We start from the raw sequence: 7,730 nt of genomic DNA, 5'->3' as shown, positions 1-7,730 counted from the left end.
TGTTTTGGAGAATTGCAAGGGACTCTGTGGTCAGATTGAACTAAATTATCTGATTCTGAAGAGAAATGCCGAGGAATGGATGGATCGTGCAGACTTTGTTCAAACAGACTGTCAATCGAGAAGAATTTCGGTTGGAGGAAGAAGAACAAAGAAAAATGGACTATATTATTATACCTGTTTGCATGTGTTGTTTTTTTTTAAAAAACAAAAAGGCATATTTACTGTGTACATTTCTTAGTGGATGGTGCAAACGTGAAAAATGAAACCATCTTGAAGTTGATGGTTTTTTTTTCTTGGGGGGAGGTGTCATGTAAGAGTACTTTTAAGACATGGATGTTTAAGCAATGTACCTTTAAGGAAACAGTGATGTCAGAGAGAGGGCTGGGCTTTAGGTCAGCCATTTGGCAGGTTTTTAGTTTCAGTTTAAAAAGCAGTGTGTGTGTCTGTGTGTTTCCAGAGAGCTGCAAGTTTTGAAAAGAGCTGGGTGTGTGTCTGTTTTGCAGTGAGCTGTGATGTCTGCCATAAAAGACCATCTCTGGATCATTTGGGTGATTTAAACTTATAATAGTGAAGCCTTTAACCTGAAGTGATACTGTTTAAAGGTGTTAAGTCTCTTGGAAGTTTGAAGGAACATTTTAAGGAAGTATTTACTGTTGCAATATTTTCTGAGTTATCTTTGAAGTAAGGGGTGTTAAGAGATCCAATGTTTATTTAAGATGTTAAGTTGAGTTCATGGAATAAACAGCGTTTTGTGTTTAAAAACCCACGTGTCCATAATTGTAATCCCACTCCTAGGGGAAAAGCCGCGTGCTTCAAAAGCAACAAATCCATTAAAGGGAGAGGTTGGTTGAACTCCATGATACATTTTGGGGTTCTGGAAATGCCTCGCCCATAACACATGAAAAGTGACTAGAATGAAACAGAAAACTAACCCAAATCGGTGACAATACACTGTCCCCTGCGAGAATGTGCAGGAAGCAGAACAATGGCAATTCTTTTTCCAGTTGCTATGTTAGAAATGGTATTGTCTCTTAGTTACTGAGAAAACAAATGGGACATTTTCAGACAATATGTTTGGGCATCACTGATTCGTTCCAGACTTGGAACAGAAACTACAACATGATACAGGTCACTGGGTCAAAGTCATCCATCTTTGCTGCTCATCTTCAACTCAACAGCATTCAAAATTCCTTCCACTTTATGTTCACGACCATCGATATAATCTAATCTTAAATATTGACCACACCACCAACTCCACACAACCTTTTGGTATTGAAATTGTTCTCCCCACTCCCTGCCCCAAATATTACATTTCATCTTATATCAGTGACGCTTCAGTCTCCACCTCTGAACCATTGAAAATAGATGATGTTTGACTTTGGGCTCCACAATGTTCGAACTGTGGTCTTACTCGTCGCCTCTACGTTTTCACCATTATATGGGGAAACTTCTCAGAAACAATACAGCATAAAATTAACAGTCATTTGGGAAAATGCAACTTAATTGAGAAAAGCCAGCATGGGTCACTTCAGAGAAAATTGTGTTTAACTGATTTGCTGAGTTTTTTGATGATGTAACAGGGGGCAGATGTGGGTAATGTAGCTGATGTGGTTTACGTGGACTTCCAAAAGGTATTTTGAAAAAGTGCCACATAACTCTTGTTCACCACATAATAATAATATAATAATCTTTTATTGTCACAAGTATGAAGTTACTGTGAAAAGCCCCTTGTCGAACGGCGCCTGTTCAGGTACGCTGATACGGGAATTGAACGCGCGCTGCTGGCCTCGTTCTGCATCAAAAAACAGCTGTCTAGCCCACTGAGCTAAACATTAGAGACCAGGAAATAAAAGGGAGAGTAACAGCAGCGTGGATATGAAAATGACTGATTGACAGGGAACAGAATGAATGTTCTTTGGACTGAGATAGGTGGGCTCCCCTTGGGTAAGTGTTAGGCCCCTTGCTTTTCCTGATGTGTGTCAATGATGTAGACTTGGATAGACAGGCAAAACTTCAAAATTTGCAGATGACAAAAAAACTTGGGAAGTACAGATCGGTTGGAGACCTGGGCGGAGAGGTGGCAGATGAAGTTTAATCCAGACAAATGTGAGGTAATGCATTTTGGAAGATCTAATACAGGGGGGAATTATACAGTAAATGGCAGAACTCTGAGGAGTATTGACAGGCAGAGAGATCTGGTTGTACAGGTACACAGGTCACTGAAAGTGGCAACACAGGTGGAGAAGGTAATCAAGAAGGCATAATGTGGAGATGCCGGCGTTGGACTGGGGTGAGCTTGGTAAGAAGTTTTACAACACCAGGTTAAAGTCCAACAGGTTTGTTTCGATGTCACTAGCTTTCGGAGCGCTGCTCCTTCCTCAGGTAAAAGGCATAAGGCATGCTTGCCTTAATCGGTCGGGCATGGAGTCTAAAAATTGGCAAGTCATGTTGCAACTGTACAGAACCTTAGTTAGGCCACAGTTGGAATACAGTGTTCAACTCTGGTCGCCACACTACCAGAAGGATGTTAATGCTTTGGAGAGGGTACAGAAGACGTTTACCAGGATGTTGCGTGGTATGGAGGGCATTAGCTATGAAGAGAGGCTGGATAAACTCAGCTTGTTCTCATTGGAATGACAGAGGTTGAGGGCCAACCTGACAGAAGTCCACAAAATTATGAGGGGTATGGACAGAGTAGATAGTCAGAAGCTTTTCCCAGGGTGGAAAAGTCTATTACATGGGGATGTAGGTTTAAGGTGCGATGGGCAAAGTTTAGAAGAGATGTGCAAGGCAGAGTTTTTTACACAGAAGGTAGCGAGTGCCTGGAACTCGCTGCCAGAGGAGGTGGTGGAAGCAGGGACGATAGTGGCGTTTAAGAGGCATCTTAACAAATACATGAATAGGATGGGAATAGAGGGATACGGACCCCGGAAGTGTAGACGATTTTAGGTTAGACAGGCAGCATGGTCAGCACAGGCTTGGAGGGCCGAAGGGCCTGTTCCTATGATGTACTGTTCTTTGTTCTACTGTTGTTAACTGACTTGGTTGGATGCTCGTGCATCCAAAGAACATAGACAGATTGTGGAATGGACAGAAAGGTGGGGGATAGTTTGGAGAAGTTGGGACTGTTCTCCATGCAGAAGGGAAGGTTGGGAAGAGAGTTGAAGGGTCCGGACAGAGTGGATAGGGAGAAACTTTTCCCAATGGTGGAAGGATTGAGAACCGGGGGACACAGATTGAAGGTGATTGCAAAAAGAAGCAATGATGACACAAGGGAAAACATTTTTTCACAAGCGTGTGGTTAGGACCTGGAATTTACTGCCCGACAATGTGTGGAGGAAGATTCACGGAGCGAGTGGGTCGGATTTGGAATTGACTGCCCGAGAGTGTGGTGGAGACAGATGAACTTAGTGGGTGGTTAGGATCTGGAATTTACTGCCCGAGAGTGTGGTGGAGGCAATCGAGGCACTCAAAATAAAATTACATAATTACATGAACATAAAAATATTGCAGGACTACAAGGAAAAGTACCAGTTGAGTTGCTCTTGCTGACAGCTAGCACAAACCTGAGGGACAGAATGGCCTCCTTCTGTGCCCAATCCATTCTATAATTTTAGATATTTACTCTTTTGGTGATATCACCACAATCACTCTCTACTCTGTACCCTTTAAAATATATTCTAACCTGTTACAATTATTTCCACTCCTCCTCAGTTAGTAATCATGTAAAGATTAGTTCTATTATTATTTATTTCTATGCCACGTGACATAATTGCTTCTTATTGTCCTGTTCATTTCTCACACTGAACATTACGGGCATGATTCTCCGGAAAGATTTCGAAGTGCTGTAGCGAGCAGGAAATGCCGGTAGCTTCCCGGCGCTCGGCCCAGTGAGGCCGGCAACATTATTCAACGTTAATTAGTACACTTAACGAGGCCCCATAAGCTTCGCGCCGCAAATGAAGGCTCGCCAGCTGATTCGCCGGCACCACGCTCCCACCCCCGCTAACGAGGTCGAGCAGCACTTAAACAGCGGAGGCACAACTAACCCCGGCCAGCTCGCAACAGTGCCGTCCAGCATACCGGCCCCAAGATTCGGGGATGCAGATCTGGCCAGGCTGCAAGAAGCAATGGCGGCCAGGAGGGATGTCCTGTTCCCCGGAGGGTCCCGGAGGGTGAGCCACAAGGCAGCCAGTGCTGCCTGGGACGAGATTGCGGCAGCTGTCAGCTCGGGGAGTGTGACCAGGAGGACTGGGCTCCAGTGCCGGAAAATGAATGAACAAGCACCAGGGACCCCCCCACCTCGAGATATTTCCACCCAGGCACGAGCATCCACCTCCCCAACTCTCCATGCGACTCCAACCCTCCCTCACTTCAATCCCCCTCTCAATCCTTCCTTCGCAACCCCCTCCCAGCACTGTGAACCACGCGTGTGGCTAATGATGCCCTCTCTGTGTCTCCACAGGAAGAGCTCTGTCACAATCGCCGGGAGAGGGCCCAGACAGGCAGTGGAGTGCTGGACATAAGAATCCTCACCACCTTCGAGGAGTGGGCCCTGGAGGTGACGGCGTGACCAAGGGCGAAGCAGTCACCCACGCGGAGGCCGGTGGATGCCAAAAAGGTGAGGGACCACCAGGCTCCACCCGGAGGACCTGTCAAATGTGAGTTATTGTTGCCTCACTGACTGACCCATCCCTCCCATTGACCACATGTCCATTCTCCAGTAGGTCTTCCAGCCGATGGCGCCGGCCTATCCCGGGCGGCCCCCCCTCCTGACACCTCGGAGGGGAGCTCCGAGGAAGATACGATTGAGTCATCACAGCTGTCATCCCCACCCTCCACCAGCGCAGAGACACGCACCTCGGTGGGAAATGTTAGTGGTCGGGCATCTGGGGCACAACCTGGTGAGCACCACACAGCTGCTGATGTACATCTGGTGGAGGCAGGAACCCCCCCCCAGGCGAGACAGCAGTCGGAGGTCTGCTGGCTCCCAGCCTGATGCTGAGCCTCTGGAAGTGGTAATACCGGAACGGATGGAAGTGCGGCCAGGACATTCGGAGGGAGATGCCAGCAGGTCCATAGTCGATTGGAGTGGAGAGGCTACAGGTGCAGATGTCACTGGCGATGCACGGCACCGAGGCCAACACTGCTAGGGTGGCGACCGCAGTGGAGAGCCTGGTGCACGACGTCATCACCATGAGTGAAGGTGTCCAAGGCATCGCGCAGTCAGTGACGGCCGTGGCCGAGGGTCTCGGCAGAATGTCCGGCTCGCTGGGGGATGTCACCCAGTATCAGGCCGACCTTAATGTGGTTCTGCGCCCCACTCTCAGATGGGAATGGCCGAGGCGCTGCGGAGCTTGTCCCAGTCGTAGGTGGGCATTGCTGAGACACTGGAGAGCATGGCCCAGTCACTGAGGAGCATTACCGAGGGCATCAACATCATGGTGCGGACCATGGGGAACCATCAGGGCTGGCAGAGCCAGGTGATGCAGGGGCAGCCGGTGGTTCCAACTTGCAGCACCTCCGTCCCAAGGTGAACCCAGGGCCCTGTGGACACTGAGCGGGAGGAGGGGGCGCTGGGTGCCAACCTGAACCCGTCCGATGAAGTGGCGACTGTTGCCACCAGCTTCCCCAAGTTCTACCCTCTGATGAGGCCGCATCAGTCAGCACCCGGGACAGGGCAGCACGGCTGCGCATGTGCCACCGACAAGTGAGCCGGGGCCTGCCGGCCTCAGTGCCCCCAGAGGACGCCCGCCAGAGGGATCCATCCTCTGGCCGTGGACATGTCCCATCCCCTGAGTGTTTAGATGTTGGCTGAGTTGTGTGTGGTGTTGCCTCTCGCAGTGTCCAGGCACAGTGTACAGACATTGATGTCTGATTGCAAGGCAATGACTCCCACATGCTACATGGCCCACCCACCCACGGGAATCCACTTGGTTGTGTGAAGTGCTCTAATTCCCGATTAGCAATAGCCTTCAGTCGCACGGGCAGAGGCTTCGGCAGTCGGTGGGGGTTATGGGTGGTCGATGGGGCAGATATGCAAGGACAAGGTTTGATTTGGGAACTGGTACACATGATCCAGAGGTTGGCATGGTGGTGCCGTGCGCAGTTGTACCCCGGTTGCCCCCCCAACGCCTACCCCCCACCCTCCCATGGCGGCCCACTCTGCGGAGGGTCCCACACTCCCAGTCAAGGGTCCCCCAGCCCATGTCGAGCACTGAGGTTGCAAGCCCAGCACCCCCTGGCTCTTTGCCTGCGAACACAAGAAGCACTTCCACCAGGTTCACGTTGTTCAAAAGGAGTACTAATCGGCGCCTGCGTGACCACTCGCTGGAGTGGCTGATGAATCACGGGAGGCCATTGGATATGGGGTCTCCCCGTTAATTGTATTGAAAAAGGGCTTCAGTGATGATAATTGGTATCTCGCCATGCTACGGCATGTTCCCGATTTCGCCTCCGGGAACGGGCCGGTTGCATCGCAAACTGTTTGGCGCCTGACACGGTTCTCGTTTTCCGCCTCTCCCGCTATTCACCGACCTCGTTTCACTCGAGCAAGAGAGTAACGAGGCCGGAGAATCGGACCCAGAATTTATTCTGACCCCATTATGATGTGATGTCCCTCTTCCAATACCGGTATTCCTTCTTTATGCTACATATTTGTTTTACTAATTTATTTGTACTTCCATACTTATTTAATCTATTTCCAACTTTTCTGTTTGATCATTGAGTGTTTTTATTTTCTCCCATCTTACTTCCTGCTTTAAATGACTTCTCACTTTGCTGTTCTCTTGTTTCGCAGTCCATTCGCTCCCTCACTCGACTCAGTGAGGTGGCGGGCCGCTCCAATGGCTAGAATGGCGCGATTCCGTGCCAGATTCTGAATTGGAACCTCATTGTGCACAGACACGCTCCCCTTTAAGACCATAAGACATAGGAGCAGAATTAGACCACTCGGCCCATCGAGTCTGCTCAGCCATTCAATCATCGCCATTCTCCTGCCTTCTCCCCATAACCCCTGATCCCCTTATTCATCAATAACCTATCTATCTCAGTCTTAAAGACACTCAGTGAATTGGCCTCCACAGCCTTCTGCGGCAAAGAGTTCCACAGATTCACCACCCTCTAGCTGAAGAAATTCCTCATCTCTGTTTTAAAGGATCGTCCCTGTAGTCTGAGATTGTGTCCTCTGGTTCTAGTTGTTCCTACAAGTGGAAACATCCTCTCCACATCCACTCTATCCAGGCCTCGCAGTATCCTGTAAATTTCAATAAGGTCCCCCCTCATCCTTCTAAACTCCAACGAGTACATCCCCAGAGTCCTCAACCGTTCCTCATACAACACGTTCTTCATTCCAGGGATCATTCTTGTGAACCTCCTCTGGACCCTTTCCGAGGCCAGCACACCCTTCCTTAGATACGGGGACCAAAACTGCTGACAATACTCCAAATGGGGTCTGACCAGAGCCTTATACAGCCTCAGAGGTACACCCCTGCTCTTGTAGACTGCTGACTGAACTTGCACATTAACCGCAAGAGAATCGTGAACAAGGACTCCCAAGTCCCTTTGTGCTTCTGATTTCCTAAGCATTTCCTCATTTAGAAAATAGTCTATGCCTCCATTCCTCCTTCCAAAGTGCATAACCTCACACTTTTCCACATTGTATTTCATTTGCCACTTCTTTGCCCACTCTCCTCACCTCTCCAAATCCTTCTGCAGCCCACCTGCTTCCT

This window comes from Scyliorhinus torazame, chromosome 1 (genome assembly GCF_047496885.1).
Source record: "Scyliorhinus torazame isolate Kashiwa2021f chromosome 1, sScyTor2.1, whole genome shotgun sequence".
NCBI lineage: Eukaryota > Metazoa > Chordata > Chondrichthyes > Carcharhiniformes > Scyliorhinidae > Scyliorhinus > Scyliorhinus torazame.
Note: the sequence above shows the minus strand (reverse complement) of the source record.